The sequence below is a fragment of the Anabas testudineus genome, chromosome 19, assembly GCF_900324465.2.
Source record: "Anabas testudineus chromosome 19, fAnaTes1.2, whole genome shotgun sequence".
Lineage (NCBI taxonomy): Eukaryota > Metazoa > Chordata > Actinopteri > Anabantiformes > Anabantidae > Anabas > Anabas testudineus.
Genome location: NC_046628.1, coordinates 38,092 through 64,829, shown reverse-complemented (window position 1 = coordinate 64,829; position 26,738 = coordinate 38,092). Strand labels below are relative to the sequence as shown.

Here is a 26,738-nt window from a genome sequence, read left to right as displayed (position 1 = left end):
TCCCATTTGAGCAAGCTTTAGGCAACAGTGGAGAGGAAAAACTCCCTTTAGAGGAAAAAACCTCCAGGAGAACCAGGCTCATAGTGGGCGGCCATCTGCCTCGACCGGTTGGGGTGAGTGGAAAGAGAAGAGAGAAAAGAACAGCAGGCAATAAGACAATAACAAGCAGCAAGAACATTGGGCAGGTCAACTGGATTCTGGAGATACAGCTCCAGGCCGAGAATATCTGCAGAAAAGTACAGAGAGAGGGAGACAGAGAGGAGGAAACACAACTAAAGGAGAGAGAAGACACAAAGTTAATGACATGCAATGGTGGCATTTGCATTGATACAGGAGAAAGGAGAGAGGAGAGGAGCTCAGTTTATCAGTAGAGGTCCCCCAGCAGAATAACCTATATCAGCATAACTAAGAGATGGTTCAGAGTCACCTGATCCATCTCTAACTATAAGCTTTATAAAAAAGGAAAGTTTTAAGTCTAGTCTTAAATGTGGAGAGGGTGTCTGCCTCCAGAACCTGAACTGGGAGCTGGTTCCACAGGAGAGGGGCTTGGTAGCTAAAGGCTCTGCCTCCCATTCTACATTTGGAAACTCTAGGAACCACAAGTAAACCTACAGTCTGAGAACGTAGAGTTCTGCTTGGAAGATATGGAACTATGTTCTTCAAGATAAGATACCAGGCCAATACTAAGTCATCAAGGGTAAGAACGTGATTGGACATAGTGTCTCTGAGATTTTTAGGCCCTGTCTTGTCTGGATTTAGGAGAAAGAAATTGGAGGACATCCAGGCCTTTATGTCTTTTAAGCATGCTTGAACTTTGACTAATTGATTAGTTTCTCCTGGTTTTATAGATAACTATAGCTGGGTATCATCTGCATAATAATGGAAATTTAGTGAGTGTTTCCTAATAATATTACCTAAGGGGGACATATATAAAGTGAAAGGAATCGGTCCAAGCACAGATCCCTGTGGAACTCCATCGCTAACTTTGCTGTGCATGGAAGATTCATCATTAACATGTACAAACTGAAATCTATCTGATAGATACGTTTTAAACCACTCTAGTGCTGTTCCTTTGATCCCAATGACATATTCCAGTCTGTGTAATAAAATGTTGTGATCTATAGTGTCGAATGCAGCACTAAGATCTAACATGACGAATATAGAGAGTAGTCCATTGTCTGATGCTAATAGAAGATCATTAGTGACCTTTACCAGTGCTGTTTCTGTGCTATGATGTACTCTAAATCCTGACTGGAAATCTTCATACAGGTTATTGCTACGCAGGTGGTCATACAATTGCTTAGACACTACCTTTTCAAGAATTTTAGAGATAAAGGGCAGATTGGATATTGGTCTATAATTCGCTAAGACCCCTGATTCCAGAGTTGGCTTTTTGAGTAGTGGCTTGACTACAGCAACCTTAAAAGCCTGTGGTACATAGCCTATTTGTAAAGATAGATTGATCTGATCTAATATGGACGTGCTGATCAAAGGTAAGACATCTTTGAGGAGTCTAGTCGGGATGGGATCTAAGAGACATGTTGATGGTTTAGAGGAATTAATTACTGAAATTAATTCAGAATGATCTACAGGGAGGAAGCAGTTTTAGTACGAGCGTTGTCTTGCAGATGAATTTAGAGTTGTTGTACAGTCCATGCTGTATGCAGGGAGGATCTGATCAATTTGTTCTCTAATAGTTATTTTATTTGTAAAGAAATTCATAAAATCATTGCTGCTGAGAGTTGACAGAATACTGGGCTCAACAGAGCTATGAGTCTTTGTCAGCCTGGCTACAGTGCTGAAAAGAAACCTAGGGTTGTTCTTATTTGCCTCTATTAATGAGGAGTAATATGAGGTTCTAGCTTTATGGAGGGCTTTTTTATATATTATTAAACTATCTTTCCAGGCTAGGCAATATTCATCTAAATTGGTGGAACCCCACCTCCTTTCCAGCTTACGTGATTTCTGCTTTAAGCTACGGATTTGTGAATTGTACCATGGGGCTTACGTCCTCTGACTCACTAGCTTCTTTTTCAGAGGTGCAACAGTATTAAGTATTGTTCCGAGAGAAACACCAGTACTATTAACAAGATAGTCCACTTGTGCTGAAGTAACGTTGAAATAACTGCCTTCATCTGTGTTGGTACATGGAATGTAGTAACATTTCTTTCAAACCTTAAAAGGTATATAAATCAGAAATAAATCTGAATAACATAATAATAATAATAAGAGGTATAGAAGCGGAGGAATAGGTATCACTATTAACATCAAAAAATCTGTTCGAAGAGATATAACCTGAACCAGTGCCCTAAATAGATTCTATGATCCATCTATGATTTAGTTTAGTGAGTATCGATAGAAATAATATTCTTTTAACTTCTGTCCAAAAGTTCTAAGATTTTCTTTTCTTTTTTTTCTTTTTTTTTTAACTTTTCTCTCCCAGGTCATCACCATTCGTAAGAGTCTGTCCAAACAGAACTTGTGTTGTTCCTTTAAGACCTAATCTAATTTTGAGTGCTCACTCTAAGTCTCTTAGCCCTGGGTGCAACCCACTTTCACAGGTTGTGAATCGTCTTGAGGAAGCAGACAGTATCTCAGGTGGTAGAGCAGTCGCCTACAGACCCCAGGCTCAGTGGTTCGATTCCCGGTTCCTACTGGCTACTAGCTGAGGTGTCCTTGGACAAGACACCGAAACCCCATAGTAGCCAACTCAGTCTGGCAGCTGTCCAAAACGAATTTCCCCAAGGGGATCAATAAAGTATACGTTAAAATGAAAACAAAACCAAAGTCAACTGTACAAACCCATCGGCCCAACAATATTTACATTCTTAGCGATGTAAAGTTGTTGCCATCTCATGTGAGGCAGAACACAGTAACAGGATCCTGCTATGTCATGTGTATGGTCAGTTAGAGCCATGCTTTGAGGAACCTTGGGACTCAAGATTGATTGGTGCTTACAAAGCCCAACTGAGTTGCAGGAGGGTGAAAACACTGCCTGAGAAACTTTGAACAGGAAAGCAGTTGTGATTGAGGAAAACCATAGTTCACGGATTGTGCTTGCTGTGTTCCATTCCTTTTAACAGTATTTGGTAGATCCTTACGTTAATGCATTAGTTTAAAGCTGTAAAAGTCACTTGTTGTATTTTACATAGTTAACATGAGTGTTGGTTTTGTTTTTTAAATGTGTTTTTAGATTTTAGGGTGTGAGGGTAGTTTAATAAGTCTTCATGTCACTCCCCCCGATTTTTTTCTTGTATATTTATGTCATTTGTGAATTTAATTGTGAAATAGTGTTTCTATTCTATCAGACATGCCTGACAATTTTTATGATTTTAATGAAATGTACTAACAAATATGTACAAGAAGTTGTAACAATTTTACATTTGTTTTTACAGCAATCTTTGAACAACTTTGAAGTAATTAAATATCTGCAAGACAATACTGTGGACATGGTGCCATCTAATTGGCTGAAATTAATGCAAGAGGTATTTCCATTTACAGTTTGGTCATGTGCACGTGCAGATTAGATCACAAGAAATGAGTCATTATTGTCCACTTAAAAATCAACCTGCTACCATAAATATGCTGTTAGCTTCATTGACAACAGTTGTTAGAGTTATCACAACATATCCTGTAGGTCTCTACATCTTTCTCCTTTCCTCTGGAGTGCCACTCCCTTCACTAATACTGTATGTGTAGTGCAGAGGGGCTGTATATTTTTCCTAGAGTTGACCACAATGATTGTTAACCATAACCACCCTCAACCATAGGGGTGGCTGTGGCTCAATAGGTGGAGCAGTTGTTTGCTAATCATAGGATCAGTGGTTTGATTCCCTGGCTGCCACGTCACATGTCAAAGTGTCCTTGGGCAAGATACTGAACCCCAAGTTGCCCCGGTGAGTCAGGTCAGCTGCATAGCAGCTCTGCCATTGGTGTGTTAGTGTGTGCTTGTGTGTGTGAATGAGATGCAGTGTAAAGTGCTCTGAGTACCAGTTAAGTCAAAAAGCACCGTATAAGCACAGACCAGTGTCTTGTTCATTTTTTATATCTTAGGGTCTTTTTGTTATTAGTCAAAAAACCGCATGACAATGAGAGTAAAAAGAAAAGAGATTCCTGATAAGGAGCACTGGACAAGACATCGAGCTGCTGGTGTTCTACCATTTCTTCCCTTTCATGCTGGGTATTTTCTTTATTTGCCTTTTTTAAATACAACAATTTCCCATATTTATTTGATAATGATATTGATTGGGGCATTTATTTCATAGTAGAAAGTACTAAGTACAAGTAAAAGCTAAAAGGTTATTCCACTGCAACATCAGCATCCAGTCGCAAAGCTACGTATCTGCCATTTCAAATCCACCTTTGTGTTGTACATAGCCAAAGGATCTAAATTCTGTCCTTATAAAAATATTAATGGGCCTAAATATGTTTGCTATATTTGCTATGTTTGTGTAGAAGCTCTTTATGTTGGTCAAATAGTAGTATTTTTAATTTATTTTTATTTTTTCTTCCCAGGTTAGTCTCTTGGGGGGATCTTGGGAACTAAAACTGGCACCAATGCTCTTTGGGCAAACTATAATCTGAACGGGAGAAAAAAGAGGAAAAAAGAAGTTTATAGACTTATTTGTAAAGTCATAAAAGGTAAGCATGCAAGATGCAGTGGAAGTATTCCCAATTGGTATAGGATGGCAACACATTAAGAAATCAAGAAAATGTCAAACTCACCAAATGTCAAGAAAGAATATTAGCTTCAAACTCTGTGAGAGGTACAGTATATTATTTTAATGATATTGAAGCCTGCACTATATATTTTGATATTTTGACAAATCACACTCCAAACAGCAGTGTGGTTTGAGTATGGTGTTCCATCATTTGAGGTAGGTTTAAGTAAAACAGATTGACTTCAAAATTTGATACAAAGGCCAAAATATGAACTTCGGTGTCGTATTCAGCATTTAAACAGAGAGCTGATGCATTTATTTTTAATATGAAGTTTTTACAAACGCATAACAATGTATAAATAATATGGGTTTAATACCAGTACTATTTCAATTTTCTTTTTGTCTGTTCTTTAAAGATGCATGCCATAAGACACATTTAGCTGTGACCCAGCAAGTCTTTGAGCACTTCATTGCAGACACTGTCAAGTATGCTCCCCACAGAGGGCTGCAGGGTAGTGTTACAGATTTTAGATTTAGATCCATCAAGACCTTTACTTAAGTCAATGCACTTATTTTTTCTATAGGTCGTTACTGCACTCCCTCTAGATGATATGTAAAAATATGTTCAGTTGTCAGTATTACTTGTACATTGAAACTTGTATTTAGGTACATACATAAGATGACAATGCAGGTATGTGTTTTTATTCTTTTTTATTAGGCTAGTAATATTAACTAGCCTAATGTAATACACTCAAGTTACAGGAACATTTAAAAAGTCATAATTGGCAATGGCAGAAATTAAATATGACATTATTTTAATTAAATCCAAATCATTTTAAAGCGGTATTTTAATTTATTTTCTATATATATATATGTATATATTTTTTTTTTGTTGTTGTTTTAGGAACATTGAACAGTTAATGTTCCTATGCCAACCTCATAAAAACCTTCCCACAAAGAATTATAGGAACCAAAATATGTGAAATGTTTTTACATTTGTTAAGCAATGTTTTTAAAAATAATCCCAACTAGACTCCTCAAGGATGTCTTACCTTTGATCAGCACATACATATTAGATCAGATCAATCTATCTTTACAAATAGGCCACATGCTTTTAAGGTTGCTGTAGTCAAGCCCCTACTCAAAAAGCCTACTCTGGACTCAGGGGTCTTAATGAATTATAGACCAATATCCAATCTGCCCTTTATCTCTAAAATTCTTGAAAAGGTAGTTTCTAAGCAATTGTATGACCGCGTGCGCAGCAATAACTTGTATGAAGATTTCCAGTCAGGATTTAGAGTAAATCATAGCACAGAAACAGCACTGGTAAAGGTTACTAATGATCTTTTATTAGCATCAGACAATGGACTACGCTCTATACTCGTCATGTTAGATCTTAGTGCTGCATTCGACACTATAGATCACAACATTTTATTACACAGACTGGAATATGTCATTGGGATTGAAGGAACAGCACTAGAGTGGTTTAAATTGTATCTATCAGATAGATTTCAGTTTGTACATGTTAATGATGAATCTTCTATGCACAGCAAAGTTAGCTATGGAGTTCCACAGGGATCTGTGCTTGGACCAATTCTTTTCACTTTATATATGTCCCCCTTAGGCAATATTATTAGGAAACACTCTTTAAATTTCCATTGTTATGCAGATGATACCCAGCTATAGTTATCTATAAAACCAGGAGAAACTAATCAATTAGTCAAAGTTCAAGCATGCTTAAAAGACATAAAGACCTGGATGTCCTCCAATTTCTTTCTCCTAAATCCAAACAAGACAGAGGTTATACTGTTTGGGCCTAAAAAATTCAGAGACACTATTTCTAATCACGTTCTCACCCTTGATGACTTAGTATTGGCCTCAAGTAATACTGTAAGAAATCTCGGAGTTATCTTTGATCAGGATATCTCCTTCACTTCATATATCAAAGATATCTCTAGAACTGCCTTTTTTCACCTGAGAAACATTGCTAAAATTAGGAGCATCCTGTCCCAAAGTGATGCTGTAAAGCTAGTCCATGCATTTGTTACTTCCAGACTGGACTATATATAATTCATTATTAAAAGGATGTCCCAATAACTCCTTAAAAAGCCTCCAGTTAATCAAAAATGCTGCAGCCAGAGTTCTTCCAAGATGGCACTGCAGGAGCAGCAGCTAGTTACGGCAGCTCTCTCTTCTCTTTTTCCTTTTCTATTCTTTTCTATTGTTTCTTGGCCCGCCTTACGGGTTTTCTTTTATGTGGTCATTGCCTTTTGCAAGTCTGCACATAGGGAGACCAATTTTATTACTTTTGTGTTCTGTTTTTCATTGTTTTTTAACTTTTTTGGGGGTGCGTTGGCGGATCCCCTCAGCTTCGCACATGGCTCCATTGTTTACTCCAGGGATCAGCTGTTAACTCTGCACGGCCCTGCACCTCTCTACAACGTAAGACCTGAGGTTCCACCTGAAATACGGAGGAAACGGAGAGGCTGCAAAGCAGGACGAAGGCTTCGGGAGAGGAGATGGAGTTACAAACCATACGTTCCATCCATCATTATGGGAAACGTCCGTTCCCTCTCCAACAAGATGGACGAGCTGACGGCGCTGACCCGGTTACAGCAGGAGTACAGGGAGTGTAGCCTCATGTGTTTCACTGAGACGTGGCTGAACGAATCGACACCGGACTCGGTGGTCGCCCTGGATGGATTCACACTGGTTCGGGCGGATAGGAGTTCGGGAGATAGTGGTAAGAAGAAAGGAGGAGGATTGGCGGTGTTTATTAACGAGAGATGGTGCAACCCGGCGCACGTCTCTGTTAAGGAACAGCTTTGCACCCGTGACATCGAAGTTCTCGCTGTGGGCATTCGGCCGTTTTACATCCCGAGGGAGTTTTCTCATGTTATAGTGTTTAACGTGTACATCCCTCCATCGGCCGATGCAGCGGCAGCCTGCGAGCGACTCCACGGAGCATGCAGACCCGGCACCCGCAGGCGCTGCTTCTCATCAGCGGGGACTTCAACCACGCCTCGCTCTCCTCCATTCTCCCCACTTTCACTCAGTACGTTAAGTGCCACACCAGGGAGAACAAGACGCTGGACTTACTGTATGCGAACGTTAAGGACGCATACGACTCCAACCCCCTCCCCCCACTCGGCCGCTCTGATCACAACCTGGTGCATCTGCTTCCTGAATACAAACCCTGGGCGAGAAGAGAACCACCCCAGAAGAAGTCAGTGAGAGTGTGGACTGATGAGGCTAGTGAGAGATTGAGAGACTGTTTCCAGACCACTGAGTGGGAGACACTCTGCAGCTCTCACGGAAATGACATCAACAGCCTGACCCACTGCATCAATGACTACATCAACTTCTGTGTAGAGAACACTGTACCAACTCGGAGGGTGCGGTGTTTCTCTAACAGCAAGCCCTGGGTGACCCCTGAGCTGAGAGCCCTACTGAAGGAGAAGAGGAGGGCTTTTATTTCAGGGGACAGAGAGGTTCAGCATGAACTCAAATGCAAAATCAGACAGGCCAAGAACAGCTACAGGAGGAAGCTGGAGGAGCGGCTGGAGAACAACAACGCTCGAGATGTGTGGAGAGGCCTAAAGACCATCACTGGCCACGGACAGAGAGCAGGCACGGTGGCATCTGATGAAGATCAGGGCTTGGCCAACGAGTTAAATCTGTTCTTCAACAGGTTTGATTCCAGCCCTCCCCCTCCCACTTCACACATCTCCAGTACAGCAGCTACACCCACCCCCACGCACTCTCACCATTGCACACCACCCCCATCCACAACCATCCCATCTCTGCCCCCCACCTCCACCCCCCTTTGCCTCACTTCTAATCAGGTGAGGAGAGAACTGAGGCGACTTAAGACCAGGAAAGCTGCAGGTCCAGACGGCATCGGACCCGGACTGCTCAGGGACTGTGCTGACCAGCTCTGAGGTGGTCACTTACATCTTCAACCTGAGCCTGAGTCTGGAGACGGTCCCGATCCTGTGGAAGACCTCCCGTGTGGTTCCGGTTCCTAAGATGGGGCACGCTAAGGAGCCAAATCACTACAGACCAGTAGCCTTGACCTCCCACTTGATGAAGACCATGGAGAGGCTCATCCTCAGCCACCTTTGCTCAGTGGTCAGCACCACGATGGACCCGCTGCAGTTTGCCTACAGGCCGAACATCGGGGTGGATGACGCTGTCATCTACCTGCTGCACCGGGCGCTGACTCACCTGGAGAATGCTGGAACCGCTGTGAGGGTCATATTCTTTGACTTCTCCAGCGCCTTCAACACCATCCGGCCAGCTCTGCTGAGAGAGAAGCTGGAAGGGGCAGGAGTGGACGGACGACTGGCTGCATGGACAATCGACTACCTCACCAACAGGCCACAGTATGTGAGGCTACACAACTGTGTGTCAGAGGTGGTGGTTTCCAGCACTGGGGCTCCTCAGGGGACGGTGCTCTCACCGTTCCTTTTCACCCTTTACACATAGAACTTCACGTAAGACACAAGCAGTTGTCACCTCCAGAAGTTCTCTGACGACTCGGCCATTGTTGGCTGTGTGTCGGGGGGGAACGAGCTGGAGTACAGGTCAGTCATTGTGGACTTTGTGGACTGGTGTGAGCGCAACCACTTCTGCTTGAACACCAGTAAGACAAAGGAGATGGTGATTGACTTCAGGAGGAGAACACCACAACACACACCGGTGAGCATCCAGGGTTTGGACATTGAGGTAGTAGACAGTTTTAAGTACCTGGGTGTTCACCTCAACAAGAAATTGGACTGGACTCACAACACCGATGCCCTGTACAAGAAGGGCCAAATTCGCCTCCACCTTCTGAGGAGACCGAGGTCCTTTGGAGTGTGCAGGCCTCTCTTAAGGACATTTTATGACTCTGTGGTAGCCTCTGCTATCCACTACGCCGTGGTCTGCTGGGGAGCAGGCAGCACAGACCGGGACAGAAAGAGGCTCAACAAGCTGGTCAGGAGGGCCAGTTCTGTCCTGGGCTGTCCACTGGACTCTGTGGAGGAAGTGAGTGAAAGGAAGATGTTGGCCAAGCTAACATCCATCATGGACAACACCTCTCACCCACTACATCGGACAGTGGAGGCACTGAGCAGCTCCTTCAGTTGCAGACTGTTACACCCTCCATGTAGGAAGGAGCGGTTCCGCAGGTCATTCATTCCCACAGCTGTTAGACTGTACAATGCCACAGTTTAAATATACATGTACAAAACCGGTCCATAGCCCATCTGACTGTATTGTTTTTACTTTTTTTTTTTTTTTTCTTTACGTATAACATATTATATATGTTGAGTCGTAATAGTGCATATAGTTGTAGATTCTCGTAAAATGTTTATTACTTTTGCATTTTTGCACACCCTCTCATTCTTTTTGCACATTACTGTTGTTCTTTTTGCACTGACCTGCTGTAGCAATTGAATTTCCCCAATGTGGGATCAATAAAGAATATCTTATCTTATCTTATCTTATCTTATCTGACTGGAATTAGCCAGAGAGATCATATTTCTCCAATGTTAGCTTCTCTCCATTGGCTCCCTGTAAAATCCAGAATTGGATTTAAAATTCTTTTCCTCACTTATAAATCCTTTACTAATCAGGTTCTATCTTGTCTCAAAGAACTCATAGTTCCATATGTTCCAAGCAGAACTCTACGTTCTCAGACTGCAGGTTTACTTGTGGTTCCTAGAGTTTCCAAATGTAGAATGGGAGGCCTTTAGCTATCAAGCCACCTCTCCTGTGGGACTAGCTCCCAGTTCAGGTTCGGGAGGCAGACATCCTCTCCACATTTAAGACTAGACTTAAAACTTTCCTTTTTTATAAAGCTTATAGTTAGAGATGGATCAGGTGACTCTGAACCATTTCTTAGTTATGCTGCTATCAGTCTGCTGGGGGAACTCTATTGATAAACTGAGCTCCTCTCCTCTCTCCTCTCTCCTATATCAATGCAAATGCCACCATTGCATGTCATTAACTTTGTGTCTTCTCTCTCTTTTAGTTGTGTTTCCTCCTCTCTGTCTCCCTCTCTCTGTACTTTTCTGCAGGTATCCTCAGCCTGGAGCTGTACATCTCCCAGTTGACCTGCCCAATGTTCTTGCTGCTTGTTGTTGTCTTTATTGCCTGCTGTTCTTTTCTCTCTTCTCTTTCCACTCACCCCAACCGCTCGAGGCAGATGGTCGCCCACTATGAGAGTGTTTCTTCCTCTAAAGGGAGTTTTTCCTCTCCACTGCTGCCCAAAGATTGCTCAAATAGGATTGTTGGATTTTCTCTGTAATTTTTTGTATAAATATTTTCTGTAAGGTCTTAAACCTTACACTGTAAAGTGCCTTGAGATAACTTTTGTTGTGAATTGGCGCTGTACAAATAAAACTGAATTGAATTGAATTAAAGGCATAGAGAAGGACCCTGGGCTATGGGTGGTGAGAGAAAGCATCCACTCAGAGTGGAGGATCATCCCATGCGTCCTTTGCGAACCACAGAGCACACTGTGCATTTTTGCAGGATGCAAACAGGTCTACCTCTGCTTTCCGGAGCCTGTCCCACAACTCCTGGAAGATCGTATGATTGAGTTTCCAGTCGCTGGGCAGCGGTCCGCCTTGCGACATTAGATCTGCAGCTCGGTTCTCTTTGGCGGGGATATAAACCGCTCTGATGGAGCATAGGTTCATGTGGAAATATAGCAGTGGACCTATGGCTGTTTCCAGTAGCCCTAACACCGCCCTAACACATGGGCCTGATCCACATGTGACGGATCAGGTCCAGTCTGAGATGGCAAAACTACCTCTAGGTCTTCCTCATATGAAGAAAATCGAGGGGAACCACCACGTGACTGTTCCAGTAAATGCAACACTGACAGAGATGTCACTACAGAGTGAGACAAGATGCGCGATAGGAGAGAAACGATCGCCTCCCATCTTGCGGGAGAGAGTTCCGCTGTCATACGTATGAATCCAGACACACTCCCAGATAAACGATCAACTGGGGCAGTGGGAAGCTCTTTTTCCAATTTATGGCAAACCCCAGCAGAGACAGGTGTTCCATAAGCTGTGTGTGAAGCACTGTGTTTTCTCTGGAGGAAGCCATCAGGTTATATAGATAAAATAAGACTCTCATTCCCTTCCTGCGTAGCAGCTCCAAGGCTCCTTCTACATACTTGGAAAATGTGTGTGGGACAAGAGAATAGCAGAAAGGCAAACAGTTGTACTAAAACTGAGCCCCTTGGAAGGGGGAAATGCAGGAATTTCCTGCGCTTTGGGATGAGCACAGTGAACAAATCGCCGGGACGAACACACTCCTTCACATGCTTCATGGTGAGCACGTGAAATGGTCTCTTTATAATGTGTTTGTTGAAGAGAGACAGATCGAGAATGGGTCCCATTCCACCCATCTTCTTTGGAACAAGAAAGTAGCGCAAGTAAAAGCCCTTGTTTATCTCGCCTATTCGAACTCTGGAAATTCAATTCAATTCAATTCAATTTTATTTGTAGAGCGCTTTTTACAATTGACTTTGTCACAAAGCAGCTTTACACAACCAAAGAACAGTACATGAACAGTGAATGTGTATGAATCATGAAATGAGATTGTCCCTGATGAGCAAGCCGAGGGCAACGGTGGCAAGGAAGAACTCCCTGAGAAGGCAACAGGAAGAAACCTTGAGAAGAACCAACCTCAACAGGGAACCCATCCTCATATGGGTGATTACATGCTATGTAGGCAGCAGGCAGTCCAATATAATAGTTAATGTCTTTAAGTTAATGTGGAGTCCAGTTAGTCTATTGCAGGCAGACTTGTTCCATTCCTGGACTATCGAGCGTTGAGTCGAGACCTCCGAGAAACAGCTGCCGACGTCTGCCGAGGCCAAGACCGATTTCATAGTAGTGTGTGACCAACTCCAGTCTCCAAACCCATCCCATAGGGCAGACGGTGGATCCGAGCGACGAGATCTCCAGCCAGAAGTTGGGCATCAGGACGAGTCAGACAGGTCCAAAGGGCAGAGGGTGGAATGACGTGTAGCTCGACAGAGAGACAGGAAGAGAGAAATAGAGAGGTAGAGTAAGAGAGAGATGGCAGTTAGTTGTATTCACAGTAACAGGAATAAAGTTTGAGGTGAATGTATATGTAGAATAGTGCAGCAGGGACTCTGGCAGGACTAATTATGACAGCCTAACTAAAAGGGTGGGCCAGAAGAAAACACAGACATGAGGGCTCCCTGGGATGTAGAGCAACCGAACACTTCACCATCAACAAACCTGAGTGATCAGAGAGAGTTGGGAAGACACCATCTAAACATACCAGTTCACCATAATGCTCTACGTCCATGAGTCCTTCCCAGATCTATTTACAAAATGCTCAACTAAATAAATGGGTTTTCAGCCTAGACTTAAACACTGAGACTGTGTCTGAGTCCCGAAAGCTATTTGAAAGGCTATTCCATAACTTTGGGGCTTTGTAAGAAAAGGCTCTGCCCCCAGCTGTAGTTTTCATGATACGGGGTACTGACAGGCAGCCAGCATCCTTTGATCGAAGTAGGCCTGGTGGATCATAAGACACTAGCAGTTCACTTAGATACTGCGGCGCAAGACGTTTTAATGCTTTAAATGTCAGAAGTAGTATTTTAAAATCAATGCGAAATTTCACAGGGAGCCAATAAAGTGTAGATAAGATAGGGGTGATGTGCTCATATCTTCTGGTTCTAGTGAGGACTCTCGCTGCTGCATTCTGAACTAACTGAAGCTTGTTAATGCACCTGGTTGAACAGCCAGACAGTAAGGCATTACAGTAGTCCAACCTAGAGGTGATGAAAGCATGGACTAATTTTTCTGCATCATTTAGTGACAAAATATTTCTTATCCTGGCAATATTTCTGAGGTGAAAGAAAGCTGTCCTGGTGATATTATCTCCATGAGCTTCAAATGAAAGACTGGAATCTAGAACCACACCAAGGTCTTTCACTGTTGCACTAGATGTAACAGAAAGGCCATCTAGAGTTACGGTGTGATCTAACCTTCTAGATCACACCGCTTCTAGCTGCAGGTGATCTTATAACTAGTACTTCTGTCTTATCAGGATTTAGCAGAAGGAAGTTAATTAGCATCCAGTCTCGTATATCCTTTACACATTGCTCAACTTTATTAAGCTGTTTGATCTCATCTGGTTTTGATGAAACATATAACTGTGTGTCGTCAGCATAACAATGAAAGTTAATACCATGTTTACGGATAATGTTGCCCATAGGAAGCATGTAGAGGGAAAAAAGCAGTGGGCCTAAAACTGAACCCTGTGGAACACCAAACTCCACTGGAGAGCATGTGGAATAATCGCCATTTAGATCTACATACTGATAACGATGAGTCAAATAGGACCTAAGCCAGGAGAGGGCCGTTCCCTTAATTCCAACAACATTTTCTAGTCTGTAAAGGAGAATACTATGGTCATTGATGTCAAAAGCTGCACTGAGGTTGAGTAGCACAAGCATAGTGACGCTACCCTGATCAGAGGCCAATAGGAGGTCATTTACTACTTTAACAAGTGCCGTCTCTGTGCTGTGATGAGGCCTAAATCCTGACTGATAGAGTTTGTGTATGTTATTTCTATGAAGCTGTAATGTAAGATGAAATGGCTCCTTTCTCCTGTAGTTTTGTTAACTCTGTCTGCAGAGCAGCTGTATCTGCCTGAGACGGCATCCCTGTCTCCACCACTCCGTGAATGTAGGAGGAGAAGAGGAGAACTGCAGTGTGTAACCTTTTTTTATTTACACCTGTTTAAAGGAAGCCGACTTCGCCACACTGAGTAGCACTCTGAGAGCGGACAAGCACACCTTTCTTGGGCCTCTGTGAACATGGCTGACAGCAAGAGGAGAGACCTTTCTGCCGCTGTGAGAGCTGAGTGGTTGCTCGTCGCAGCCCATGGGAGGGTAAATGCAAAAGGCCTGTGAATCCAGAAAAACTGAATCGTTGTCTGATACACGCCAGAGAGAAAAACCACCACTAACACGCACAAGTGGGTGAGAGGTGGGGAGGCCATATAAAGGAGAGGTGTGAGGATGAAGCGTCAATTTGGCAGGAGAGGAAGACATTTCATCTGTGCCAACACCGGCAGACTTCCAGGTCTTTCTTCATTCTAACCGCTCGTGTGTTTGATTGACCTTCTTTGCAAAGAATAAAACCTTGGCAGCCAGCAGAAGTCTCCATTTCCTTACTCACCAGAACAGAAAATTTCCACAACAGAGCGCAGAGGAATTCACATGTGAGGGGGAAATGTGTGCATCAACGTACCCAGCCGCAAAAAACTCAGGGGAGACAGGATGTCAGGAGATTGCTCTCTACTGAAAGGCAGTTGACTCTGAAAAGAGCAGTTGTGTGCAGCAGAGTGGCACGTTTCCCGCATCCCGTCATTGCCACCTTTGCTTGCAGGGGGGCTCGACAGGTGGGTTAGACCAGGTGCAGGTTTCCAGAAGCAGAGTGGCAGGGGGGAAGGCCACGTGACTGCTGGTGGGAGATGCTGAGGACGAGGAGGTGATTGCAGCAGAGCTGACAGACATGCAGTGACAGCTGTGGCTGAAGGACGTCTTGGTCTAGAGCGGGTGTCTCTACGATCGTGCCAGGAATCCTAGGGGCGCGAAGACCGCGTTGATGACCGGCTTGCTCCGGCTCAAGATGTTCATTCAGCGCATACCACTCAGCGAAAGCTGAATGGCTGCTCGTCGCAGCCCACAAGAGGGTCAAAGTCGATGTGGTTGAACTTGTAGTAAAAAAGTGTAATGCACGAATCGAAAAGAAAAGAATCAAGATCTTTTCCGGACCACAGCTTCATTGCGCAGGTTACCCAAAACCCGAGGGACAACTGCCGAAACCCAGGTGGTGAAAGCGAGAAGCAAGCAAGAACCTTTGGCAATCAACTGGGCTAACTGTCATTGTTGGTGTGTCTGGCTGGGGCAAATGCGTCAGTATACAGTCTGTAGTCTTCTCATAGATTTGGACAGCACCAAGTCTTTTTTATTTTTCCAGCGTTAACTGGGATTACCTAACTAGGTAACAACTCATTCAAAGTTCTGCTTTGCCATAGCTGCGATGCACACAGACATGGCTAAACTTTGGTGATGCTGTGAGCCGTCGGGCACGGATTCTCCCTTGAAAAAGGCTGCAGCCAAGCGTGGTTTTCTGTAGTGTAGTGGTTATCACGTTCGCCTCACACGCGAAAGGTCCCTGGTTCGACACCAGGCAGAAACAGCTCTTGCAGTTTTCCCTGAAATAGGTAGCTACAATCCAGAGAAAGGAAAGCAAACACATCCTGTCTTGCACAATGTGGGGTGGTGGAGATGCGCGCAAGCATCGAGATGTTCTTTCCAGACCGCAGCTTAGTTTCAATGCCAACAAATCAGTCTTTTCCAGGAACTACCTGCGTAACAAGCCAACGAACCTTGCAAGTTTTCCTTTGGTGAAGGTGAGTTTTACGTGATCATGGCTAGAATGGTGTGATTTTGCAATTGTTTGTGGACCAGCCCACCCTGTAAGTTTCTGTTTGAAATTATGGGGTTTCTGTAGTGTAGTGGTCATCACGTTTGCCTAACACGCAAAAGGTCCCTGGTTCGACACCAGGCAGAAACAAGACTGTTAGTTTTCTCTGGAGTCAATGTCGGTGAAGATTCGTCCGCTGAACCGCATATACTCATTTGCATGACCGACTATCGTCAGACTGATGAAGCTACTTGGATGAGTAGCAAAACGCTTCAACCTAAAAGGAAGGAAGTCCAGTTGCCATGACTCAACTTCCAGATATCTGGAGTCAATGTGGTTGAACTTGTAGTAAAATTCACCAGATGAACACTTACAAATACACAAGCTGCAAACCAAGTGTAATTTACGGATGCAACCAGCGTTGTGATCGTCTGCCTTATTTCAACGGGCTCCTTCTTAACACTGTAAGGGGCCGTTCGCCCACAACAATCAAGAAAGCTGGGCCCAGGGTGGCTGCTATTCATTGTAACTGACACCTGCTCGAGCAATGCCAATCTGGCAGGATTCAAAAATGACAGAGGAATGGTGAGAAAGGCTTCACTTTATGCAAACACGCTCTGAGGCAGCAATTTGGATTTGCAAAGTAACATTGCCAAAGGTGCTTAATTGGACACTACATTTAACTTTGAGGTCTTACTTAATCACGTCACAGAAGGCTTGGAAGAATTGTGGCCTTTTCTTGGACTGACCAAAGTTGCACCGGGAATCCTGCTCTCCAAGATTTGAGTATCTTTTGAGCTGAAGCCCTTTAACAATAGCAAGGCCTCTTCAGTGTGCGCACAATGCTGGAAAAGGACACAGTGTCCCACAGTTTTGTTAGAGAAGCTAAATCCAAACGATCCCTATGTGCTACAGAGTATACCAGTTCGTAAAACAAGTGGAAAGGCTCACAGTCGGAGCAAATGCCATCTATGCGCATTGTGATCCAGTGATGCTAACTGTGTTGATATGCAAGGCTTACCTCTAAACACAGTCATGTCTATTGCGATGGGCCTTTCTGGCACACGTATGGAGTAAGCTGGGCAAGCGACAGCTGCTAGTCATTGCAAATGACACCTGTCCTTGCAGCTGTCCTTCGTGTTTTCCATTAGCTAGGGGAACTGCGTAACTAGCTAGCGAGTTTGTCTTTGCCAAAGGTGAGTTTTACGTGATCATGGCTAGAGTGATGATGGAGTTGCGTGCAAGAATCAAGTTCTTTTCCGGAACACAGCTTCATTGCGCAGGTTAGCCAAAAGCCGAGGGGCAACTGCCGAAACCCGGGATCGAACCAGGGACCTTTAGATCTTCAGTCTAACGCTCTCCCAGCTGAGCTACTTCGGCACTTTTAGTCAAGTTTTTGGTGGTTATGAATTGCAAATCCCAGCATCGTGATTGGAACATGAGAGGTATAAGATTTGAAGTAGAGTGAAAATGTATTAGTCTAAGACCAATGAAAGAAGCGCTCCCCTTCCGGAAATGAAACCTGGTCTTTCGCATGACAGGCACAGCTATTGACCACTATGATAACCAGAAGCAACGTTGGCGTCTTTTTCGCCCATAGAAGCCACATCCCTCTATGATGTTGGGGGGGGGTTGCCGTATAATAAGTAACATACACACCTCTTACCTCTAAACACAGTCACGTCCATGATGGGCTTTCTGGCACAAGTATTGACTAAGCTGGGCAAGCGACTGCTGCTAGTCAGTGCAAATGACACCTGTCATTGAAGCTCTGTGGCCACGCTGGCTTGGGAAGGCTCAGGAAGCTCCCAGGGCCTACCAGAGGAGACTTAGCGCACAGTGTGCTCTCTGTTCAGTTTTCCTGATGCATGAAAGCGAGAAGCAAGCAAGAACCTTTGGCAATCAACTGGGCTAACTGTCATTGTTGGTGTGTCTGGCTGGGGCAAATGCGTCAGTATACAGTCTGTAGTCTTCTCATAGATTTGGACAGCACCAAGTCTTTTTTATTTTTCCAGCGTTAACTGGGATTACCTAACTAGGTAACAACTCATTCAAAGTTCTGCTTTGCCATAGCTGAGATGCACACAGACATGGCTAAACTTTGGTGATGCTGTGAGCCGTCGGGCACGGATTCTCCCTTGAAAAAGGCTGCAGCCAAGCGTGAGTTTCTGTAGTGTAGTGGTTATCACGTTCGCCTCACACGCGAAAGGTCCCTGGTTCGACACCAGGCAGAAACAGCTCTTGCAGTTTTCCCTGAAATAGGTAGCTACAATCCAGAGAAAAGAAAAGCAAACACATCCTGTCTTGCACAATGTGGGGTGGTGGAGATGCGCGCAAGCATCGAGATGTTCTTTCCAGACCGCAGCTTAATTTCAATGCCAACAAATCAGTCTTTTCCAGGAACTACCTGCGTAACAAGCCAACGAACCTTGCAAGTTTTCCTTTGGTGAAGGTGAGTTTTACGTGATCATGGCTAGAATGGTGTGATTTTGCAATTGTTTGTGGACCAGGCCACCCTGTAAGTTTCTGTTTGAAATTATGGGGTTTCTGTAGTGTAGTGGTCATCACGTTTGCCTAACACGCAAAAGGTCCCTGGTTCGACACCAGGCAGAAACAAGACTGTTAGTTTTCTCTGGAGTCAATGTCGGTGAAGATTCGTCCGCTGAACCGCATACACTCATTTGCATGACCGACTATCGTCAGACTGATGAAGCTACTTGGATGAGTAGCAAAACGCTTCAACCTAACAGGAAGGAAGTCCAGTTGCCATGACTCAACTTCCAGATATCTGGAGTCAATGTGGTTGAACTTGTAGTAAAATTCTCCAGATGAACACTTACAAATACACAAGCTGCAAACCAAGTGTAATTTACGGATGCAACCAGCGTTGTGATCGTCTGCCTTATTTCAACGGGCTCCTTCTTAACACTGTAAGGGGCCGTTCGCCCACAACAATCAAGAAAGCTGGGCCCAGGGTGGCTGCTATTCATTGTAACTGACACCTGCTCGAGCAATGCCAATCTGGCAGGATTCAAAAATGACAGAGGAATGGTGAGAAAGGCTTCACTTTATGCAAACACGCTCTGAGGCAGCAATTTGGATTTGCAAAGTAACATTGCCAAAGGTGCTTAATTGGACACTACATTTAACTTTGAGGTCTTACTTAATCACGTCACAGAAGGCTTGGAAGAATTGTGGCCTTTTCTTGGACTGACCAAAGTTGCACCGGGAATCCTGCTCTCCAAGATTTGAGTATCTTTTGAGCTGAAGCCCTTTAACAATAGCAAGGCCTCTTCAGTGTGCGCACAATGCTGGAAAAGGACACAGTGTCCCACAGTTTTGTTAGAGAAGCTAAATCCAAACGATCCCTATGTGCTACAGAGTATACCAGTTCGTAAAACAAGTGGAAAGGCTCACAGTCGGAGCAAATGCCATCTATGCGCATTGTGATCCAGTGATGCTAACTGTGTTGATATGCAAGGCTTACCTCTAAACACAGTCATGTCTATTGCGATGGGCCTTTCTGGCACACGTATGGAGTAAGCTGGGCAAGCGACAGCTGCTAGTCATTGCAAATGACACCTGTCCTTGCAGCTGTCCTTCGTGTTTTCCATTAGCTAGGGGAACTGCGTAACTAGCTAGCGAGTTTGTCTTTGCCAAAGGTGAGTTTTACGTGATCATGGCTAGAGTGATGATGGAGTTGCGTGCAAGAATCAAGTTCTTTTCCGGAACACAGCTTCATTGCGCAGGTTAGCCAAAAGCCGAGGGGCAACTGCCGAAACCCGGGATCGAACCAGGGACCTTTAGATCTTCAGTCTAACGCTCTCCCAGCTGAGCTACTTCGGCCCTTTAAGTCAAGTTTTTGGTGGTTATGAATTGCAAATCCCAGCATCGTGATTGGAACATGAGAGGTATAAGATTTGAAGTAGAGTGAAAATGTATTAGTCTAAGACCAATGAAAGAAGCGCTCCCCTTCCAGGAAAATGAAACCTGGTCTTTCGCATGACAGGCACAGCTATTGACCACTATGATAACCAGAAGCAACGTTGGCGTCTTTTTCGCCCATAGAAGCCACATCCCTCTATGATGTTGGGGGGGGGGTTGCCGTATAATAAGTAACATACACACCTCTTACCTCTAAACACAGTCACGTCCATGATGGGCTTTCTGGCACAAGTATTGACTAAGCTGGGCAAGCGACTGCTGCTAGTCAGTGCAAATGACACCTGTCATTGAAGCTCTGTGGCCACGCTGGCTTGGGAAGGCTCAGGAAGCTCCCAGGGCCTACCAGAGGAGACTTAGTGCACAGTGTGCTCTCTGTTCAGTTTTCCTGATGCATGAAAGCGAGAAGCAAGCAAGAACCTTTGGCAATCAACTGGGCTAACTGTCATTGTTGGTGTGTCTGGCTGGGGCAAATGCGTCAGTATACAGTCTGTAGTCTTCTCATAGATTTGGACAGCACCAAGTCTTTTTTATTTTTCCAGCGTTAACTGGGATTACCTAACTAGGTAACAACTCATTCAAAGTTCTGCTTTGCCATAGCTGAGATGCACACAGACATGGCTAAACTTTGGTGATGCTGTGAGCCGTCGGGCACGGATTCTCCCTTGAAAAAGGCTGCAGCCAAGCGTGAGTTTCTGTAGTGTAGTGGTTATCACGTTCGCCTCACACGCGAAAGGTCCCTGGTTCGACACCAGGCAGAAACAGCTCTTGCAGTTTTCCCTGAAATAGGTAGCTACAATCCAGAGAAAAGAAAAGCAAACACATCCTGTCTTGCACAATGTGGGGTGGTGGAGATGCGCGCAAGCATCGAGATGTTCTTTCCAGACCGCAGCTTAATTTCAATGCCAACAAATCAGTCTTTTCCAGGAACTACCTGCGTAACAAGCCAACGAACCTTGCAAGTTTTCCTTTGGTGAAGGTGAGTTTTACGTGATCATGGCTAGAATGGTGTGATTTTGCAATTGTTTGTGGACCAGGCCACCCTGTAAGTTTCTGTTTGAAATTATGGGGTTTCTGTAGTGTAGTGGTCATCACGTTTGCCTAACACGCAAAAGGTCCCTGGTTCGACACCAGGCAGAAACAAGACTGTTAGTTTTCTCTGGAGTCAATGTCGGTGAAGATTCGTCCGCTGAACCGCATACACTCATTTGCATGACCGACTATCGTCAGACTGATGAAGCTACTTGGATGAGTAGCAAAACGCTTCAACCTAACAGGAAGGAAGTCCAGTTGCCATGACTCAACTTCCAGATATCTGGAGTCAATGTGGTTGAACTTGTAGTAAAATTCTCCAGATGAACACTTACAAATACACAAGCTGCAAACCAAGTGTAATTTACGGATGCAACCAGCGTTGTGATCGTCTGCCTTATTTCAACGGGCTCCTTCTTAACACTGTAAGGGGCCGTTCGCCCACAACAATCAAGAAAGCTGGGCCCAGGGTGGCTGCTATTCATTGTAACTGACACCTGCTCGAGCAATGCCAATCTGGCAGGATTCAAAAATGACAGAGGAATGGTGAGAAAGGCTTCACTTTATGCAAACACGCTCTGAGGCAGCAATTTGGATTTGCAAAGTAACATTGCCAAAGGTGCTTAATTGGACACTACATTTAACTTTGAGGTCTTACTTAATCACGTCACAGAAGGCTTGGAAGAATTGTGGCCTTTTCTTGGACTGACCAAAGTTGCACCGGGAATCCTGCTCTCCAAGATTTGAGTATCTTTTGAGCTGAAGCCCTTTAACAATAGCAAGGCCTCTTCAGTGTGCGCACAATGCTGGAAAAGGACACAGTGTCCCACAGTTTTGTTAGAGAAGCTAAATCCAAACGATCCCTATGTGCTACAGAGTATACCAGTTCGTAAAACAAGTGGAAAGGCTCACAGTCGGAGCAAATGCCATCTATGCGCATTGTGATCCAGTGATGCTAACTGTGTTGATATGCAAGGCTTACCTCTAAACACAGTCATGTCTATTGCGATGGGCCTTTCTGGCACACGTATGGAGTAAGCTGGGCAAGCGACAGCTGCTAGTCATTGCAAATGACACCTGTCCTTGCAGCTGTCCTTCGTGTTTTCCATTAGCTAGGGGAACTGCGTAACTAGCTAGCGAGTTTGTCTTTGCCAAAGGTGAGTTTTACGTGATCATGGCTAGAGTGATGATGGAGTTGCGTGCAAGAATCAAGTTCTTTTCCGGAACACAGCTTCATTGCGCAGGTTAGCCAAAAGCCGAGGGGCAACTGCCGAAACCCGGGATCGAACCAGGGACCTTTAGATCTTCAGTCTAACGCTCTCCCAGCTGAGCTACTTCGGCCCTTTAAGTCAAGTTTTTGGTGGTTATGAATTGCAAATCCCAGCATCGTGATTGGAACATGAGAGGTATAAGATTTGAAGTAGAGTGAAAATGTATTAGTCTAAGACCAATGAAAGAAGCGCTCCCCTTCCGGGAAATGAAACCTGGTCTTTCGCATGACAGGCACAGCTATTGACCACTATGATAACCAGAAGCAACGTTGGCGTCTTTTTCGCCCATAGAAGCCACATCCCTCTATGATGTTGGGGGGGGGGTTGCCGTATAATAAGTAACATACACACCTCTTACCTCTAAACACAGTCACGTCCATGATGGGCTTTCTGGCACAAGTATTGACTAAGCTGGGCAAGCGACTGCTGCTAGTCAGTGCAAATGACACCTGTCATTGAAGCTCTGTGGCCACGCTGGCTTGGGAAGGCTCAGGAAGCTCCCAGGGCCTACCAGAGGAGACTTAGCGCACAGTGTGCTCTCTGTTCAGTTTTCCTGATGCATGAAAGCGAGAAGCAAGCAAGAACCTTTGGCAATCAACTGGGCTAACTGTCATTGTTGGTGTGTCTGGCTGGGGCAAATGCGTCAGTATACAGTCTGTAGTCTTCTCATAGATTTGGACAGCACCAAGTCTTTTTTATTTTTCCAGCGTTAACTGGGATTACCTAACTAGGTAACAACTCATTCAAAGTTCTGCTTTGCCATAGCTGAGATGCACACAGACATGGCTAAACTTTGGTGATGCTGTGAGCCGTCGGGCACGGATTCTCCCTTGAAAAAGGCTGCAGCCAAGCGTGAGTTTCTGTAGTGTAGTGGTTATCACGTTTGCCTCACACGCGAAAGGTCCCTGGTTCGACACCAGGCAGAAACAGCTCTTGCAGTTTTCCCTGAAATAGGTAGCTACAATCCAGAGAAAAGAAAAGCAAACACATCCTGTCTTGCACAATGTGGGGTGGTGGAGATGCGCGCAAGCATCGAGATGTTCTTTCCAGACCGCAGCTTAATTTCAATGCCAACAAATCAGTCTTTTCCAGGAACTACCTGCGTAACAAGCCAACGAACCTTGCAAGTTTTCCTTTGGTGAAGGTGAGTTTTACGTGATCATGGCTAGAATGGTGTGATTTTGCAATTGTTTGTGGACCAGGCCACCCTGTAAGTTTCTGTTTGAAATTATGGGGTTTCTGTAGTGTAGTGGTCATCACGTTTGCCTAACACGCAAAAGGTCCCTGGTTCGACACCAGGCAGAAACAAGACTGTTAGTTTTCTCTGGAGTCAATGTCGGTGAAGATTCGTCCGCTGAACCGCATACACTCATTTGCATGACCGACTATCGTCAGACTGATGAAGCTACTTGGATGAGTAGCAAAACGCTTCAACCTAACAGGAAGGAAGTCCAGTTGCCATGACTCAACTTCCAGATATCTGGAGTCAATGTGGTTGAACTTGTAGTAAAATTCTCCAGATGAACACTTACAAATACACAAGCTGCAAACCAAGTGTAATTTACGGATGCAACCAGCGTTGTGATCGTCTGCCTTATTTCAACGGGCTCCTTCTTAACACTGTAAGGGGCCGTTCGCCCACAACAATCAAGAAAGCTGGGCCCAGGGTGGCTGCTATTCATTGTAACTGACACCTGCTCGAGCAATGCCAATCTGGCAGGATTCAAAAATGACAGAGGAATGGTGAGAAAGGCTTCACTTTATGCAAACACGCTCTGAGGCAGCAATTTGGATTTGCAAAGTAACATTGCCAAAGGTGCTTAATTGGACACTACATTTAACTTTGAGGTCTTACTTAATCACGTCACAGAAGGCTTGGAAGAATTGTGGCCTTTTCTTGGACTGACCAAAGTTGCACCGGGAATCCTGCTCTCCAAGATTTGAGTATCTTTTGAGCTGAAGCCCTTTAACAATAGCAAGGCCTCTTCAGTGTGCGCACAATGCTGGAAAAGGACACAGTGTCCCACAGTTTTGTTAGAGAAGCTAAATCCAAACGATCCCTATGTGCTACAGAGTATACCAGTTCGTAAAACAAGTGGAAAGGCTCACAGTCGGAGCAAATGCCATCTATGCGCATTGTGATCCAGTGATGCTAACTGTGTTGATATGCAAGGCTTACCTCTAAACACAGTCATGTCTATTGCGATGGGCCTTTCTGGCACACGTATGGAGTAAGCTGGGCAAGCGACAGCTGCTAGTCATTGCAAATGACACCTGTCCTTGCAGCTGTCCTTCGTGTTTTCCATTAGCTAGGGGAACTGCGTAACTAGCTAGCGAGTTTGTCTTTGCCAAAGGTGAGTTTTACGTGATCATGGCTAGAGTGATGATGGAGTTGCGTGCAAGAATCAAGTTCTTTTCCGGAACACAGCTTCATTGCGCAGGTTAGCCAAAAGCCGAGGGGCAACTGCCGAAACCCGGGATCGAACCAGGGACCTTTAGATCTTCAGTCTAACGCTCTCCCAGCTGAGCTATTTCGGCCCTTTAAGTCAAGTTTTTGGTGGTTATGAATTGCAAATCCCAGCATCGTGATTGGAACATGAGAGGTATAAGATTTGAAGTAGAGTGAAAATGTATTAGTCTAAGACCAATGAAAGAAGCGCTCCCCTTCCAGAAATGAAACCTGGTCTTTCGCATGACAGGCACAGCTATTGACCACTATGATAACCAGAAGCAACGTTGGCGTCTTTTTCGCCCATAGAAGCCACATCCCTCTATGATGTTGGGGGGGGGTTGCCGTATAATAAGTAACATACACACCTCTTACCTCTAAACACAGTCACGTCCATGATGGGCTTTCTGGCACAAGTATTGACTAAGCTGGGCAAGCGACTGCTGCTAGTCAGTGCAAATGACACCTGTCATTGAAGCTCTGTGGCCACGCTGGCTTGGGAAGGCTCAGGAAGCTCCCAGGGCCTACCAGAGGAGACTTAGCGCACAGTGTGCTCTCTGTTCAGTTTTCCTGATGCATGAAAGCGAGAAGCAAGCAAGAACCTTTGGCAATCAACTGGGCTAACTGTCATTGTTGGTGTGTCTGGCTGGGGCAAATGCGTCAGTATACAGTCTGTAGTCTTCTCATAGATTTGGACAGCACCAAGTCTTTTTTATTTTTCCAGCGTTAACTGGGATTACCTAACTAGGTAACAACTCATTCAAAGTTCTGCTTTGCCATAGCTGAGATGCACACAGACATGGCTAAACTTTGGTGATGCTGTGAGCCGTCGGGCACGGATTCTCCCTTGAAAAAGGCTGCAGCCAAGCGTGAGTTTCTGTAGTGTAGTGGTTATCACGTTCGCCTCACACGCGAAAGGTCCCTGGTTCGACACCAGGCAGAAACAGCTCTTGCAGTTTTCCCTGAAATAGGTAGCTACAATCCAGAGAAAAGAAAAGCAAACACATCCTGTCTTGCACAATGTGGGGTGGTGGAGATGCGCGCAAGCATCGAGATGTTCTTTCCAGACCGCAGCTTAATTTCAATGCCAACAAATCAGTCTTTTCCAGGAACTACCTGCGTAACAAGCCAACGAACCTTGCAAGTTTTCCTTTGGTGAAGGTGAGTTTTACGTGATCATGGCTAGAATGGTGTGATTTTGCAATTGTTTGTGGACCAGGCCACCCTGTAAGTTTCTGTTTGAAATTATGGGGTTTCTGTAGTGTAGTGGTCATCACGTTTGCCTAACACGCAAAAGGTCCCTGGTTCGACACCAGGCAGAAACAAGACTGTTAGTTTTCTCTGGAGTCAATGTCGGTGAAGATTCGTCCGCTGAACCGCATACACTCATTTGCATGACCGACTATCGTCAGACTGATGAAGCTACTTGGATGAGTAGCAAAACGCTTCAACCTAACAGGAAGGAAGTCCAGTTGCCATGACTCAACTTCCAGATATCTGGAGTCAATGTGGTTGAACTTGTAGTAAAATTCTCCAGATGAACACTTACAAATACACAAGCTGCAAACCAAGTGTAATTTACGGATGCAACCAGCGTTGTGATCGTCTGCCTTATTTCAACGGGCTCCTTCTTAACACTGTAAGGGGCCGTTCGCCCACAACAATCAAGAAAGCTGGGCCCAGGGTGGCTGCTATTCATTGTAACTGACACCTGCTCGAGCAATGCCAATCTGGCAGGATTCAAAAATGACAGAGGAATGGTGAGAAAGGCTTCACTTTATGCAAACACGCTCTGAGGCAGCAATTTGGATTTGCAAAGTAACATTGCCAAAGGTGCTTAATTGGACACTACATTTAACTTTGAGGTCTTACTTAATCACGTCACAGAAGGCTTGGAAGAATTGTGGCC

The 26,738-nt window shown here is 44.7% G+C and overlaps 14 non-coding genes across 14 annotated transcripts; 10 read left to right on the top strand and 4 right to left on the bottom strand.

The window, feature by feature from the left end:
- Positions 1 to 15,834: 15,834 nt before the first annotated feature.
- Positions 15,835 to 15,907, top strand: trnav-cac. Its single transcript has one exon. It is a non-coding gene; the product is annotated as a tRNA-Val (tRNA).
- Positions 15,908 to 16,212: 305 nt separating this feature from the next.
- trnav-aac lies at positions 16,213 to 16,285 on the top strand. Its single transcript has one exon. It is a non-coding gene; the product is annotated as a tRNA-Val (tRNA).
- Positions 16,286 to 17,442: 1,157 nt separating this feature from the next.
- On the bottom strand, positions 17,443 to 17,515 carry trnaf-gaa. The gene has a single exon. It is a non-coding gene; the product is annotated as a tRNA-Phe (tRNA).
- A 784-nt stretch (positions 17,516 to 18,299) lies between these two features.
- On the top strand, positions 18,300 to 18,372 carry trnav-cac. Its single transcript has one exon. It is a non-coding gene; the product is annotated as a tRNA-Val (tRNA).
- A 306-nt stretch (positions 18,373 to 18,678) lies between these two features.
- On the top strand, positions 18,679 to 18,751 carry trnav-aac. Its single transcript has one exon. It is a non-coding gene; the product is annotated as a tRNA-Val (tRNA).
- Positions 18,752 to 19,908: 1,157 nt separating this feature from the next.
- trnaf-gaa lies at positions 19,909 to 19,981 on the bottom strand. The gene has a single exon. It is a non-coding gene; the product is annotated as a tRNA-Phe (tRNA).
- Positions 19,982 to 20,768: 787 nt separating this feature from the next.
- Positions 20,769 to 20,841, top strand: trnav-cac. The gene has a single exon. It is a non-coding gene; the product is annotated as a tRNA-Val (tRNA).
- Positions 20,842 to 21,147: 306 nt separating this feature from the next.
- trnav-aac lies at positions 21,148 to 21,220 on the top strand. The gene has a single exon. It is a non-coding gene; the product is annotated as a tRNA-Val (tRNA).
- A 1,157-nt stretch (positions 21,221 to 22,377) lies between these two features.
- On the bottom strand, positions 22,378 to 22,450 carry trnaf-gaa. Its single transcript has one exon. It is a non-coding gene; the product is annotated as a tRNA-Phe (tRNA).
- A 786-nt stretch (positions 22,451 to 23,236) lies between these two features.
- On the top strand, positions 23,237 to 23,309 carry trnav-cac. The gene has a single exon. It is a non-coding gene; the product is annotated as a tRNA-Val (tRNA).
- A 306-nt stretch (positions 23,310 to 23,615) lies between these two features.
- On the top strand, positions 23,616 to 23,688 carry trnav-aac. The gene has a single exon. It is a non-coding gene; the product is annotated as a tRNA-Val (tRNA).
- Positions 23,689 to 24,845: 1,157 nt separating this feature from the next.
- On the bottom strand, positions 24,846 to 24,918 carry trnaf-gaa. The gene has a single exon. It is a non-coding gene; the product is annotated as a tRNA-Phe (tRNA).
- Positions 24,919 to 25,702: 784 nt separating this feature from the next.
- Positions 25,703 to 25,775, top strand: trnav-cac. The gene has a single exon. It is a non-coding gene; the product is annotated as a tRNA-Val (tRNA).
- Positions 25,776 to 26,081: 306 nt separating this feature from the next.
- Positions 26,082 to 26,154, top strand: trnav-aac. Its single transcript has one exon. It is a non-coding gene; the product is annotated as a tRNA-Val (tRNA).
- Positions 26,155 to 26,738: the final 584 nt, after the last annotated feature.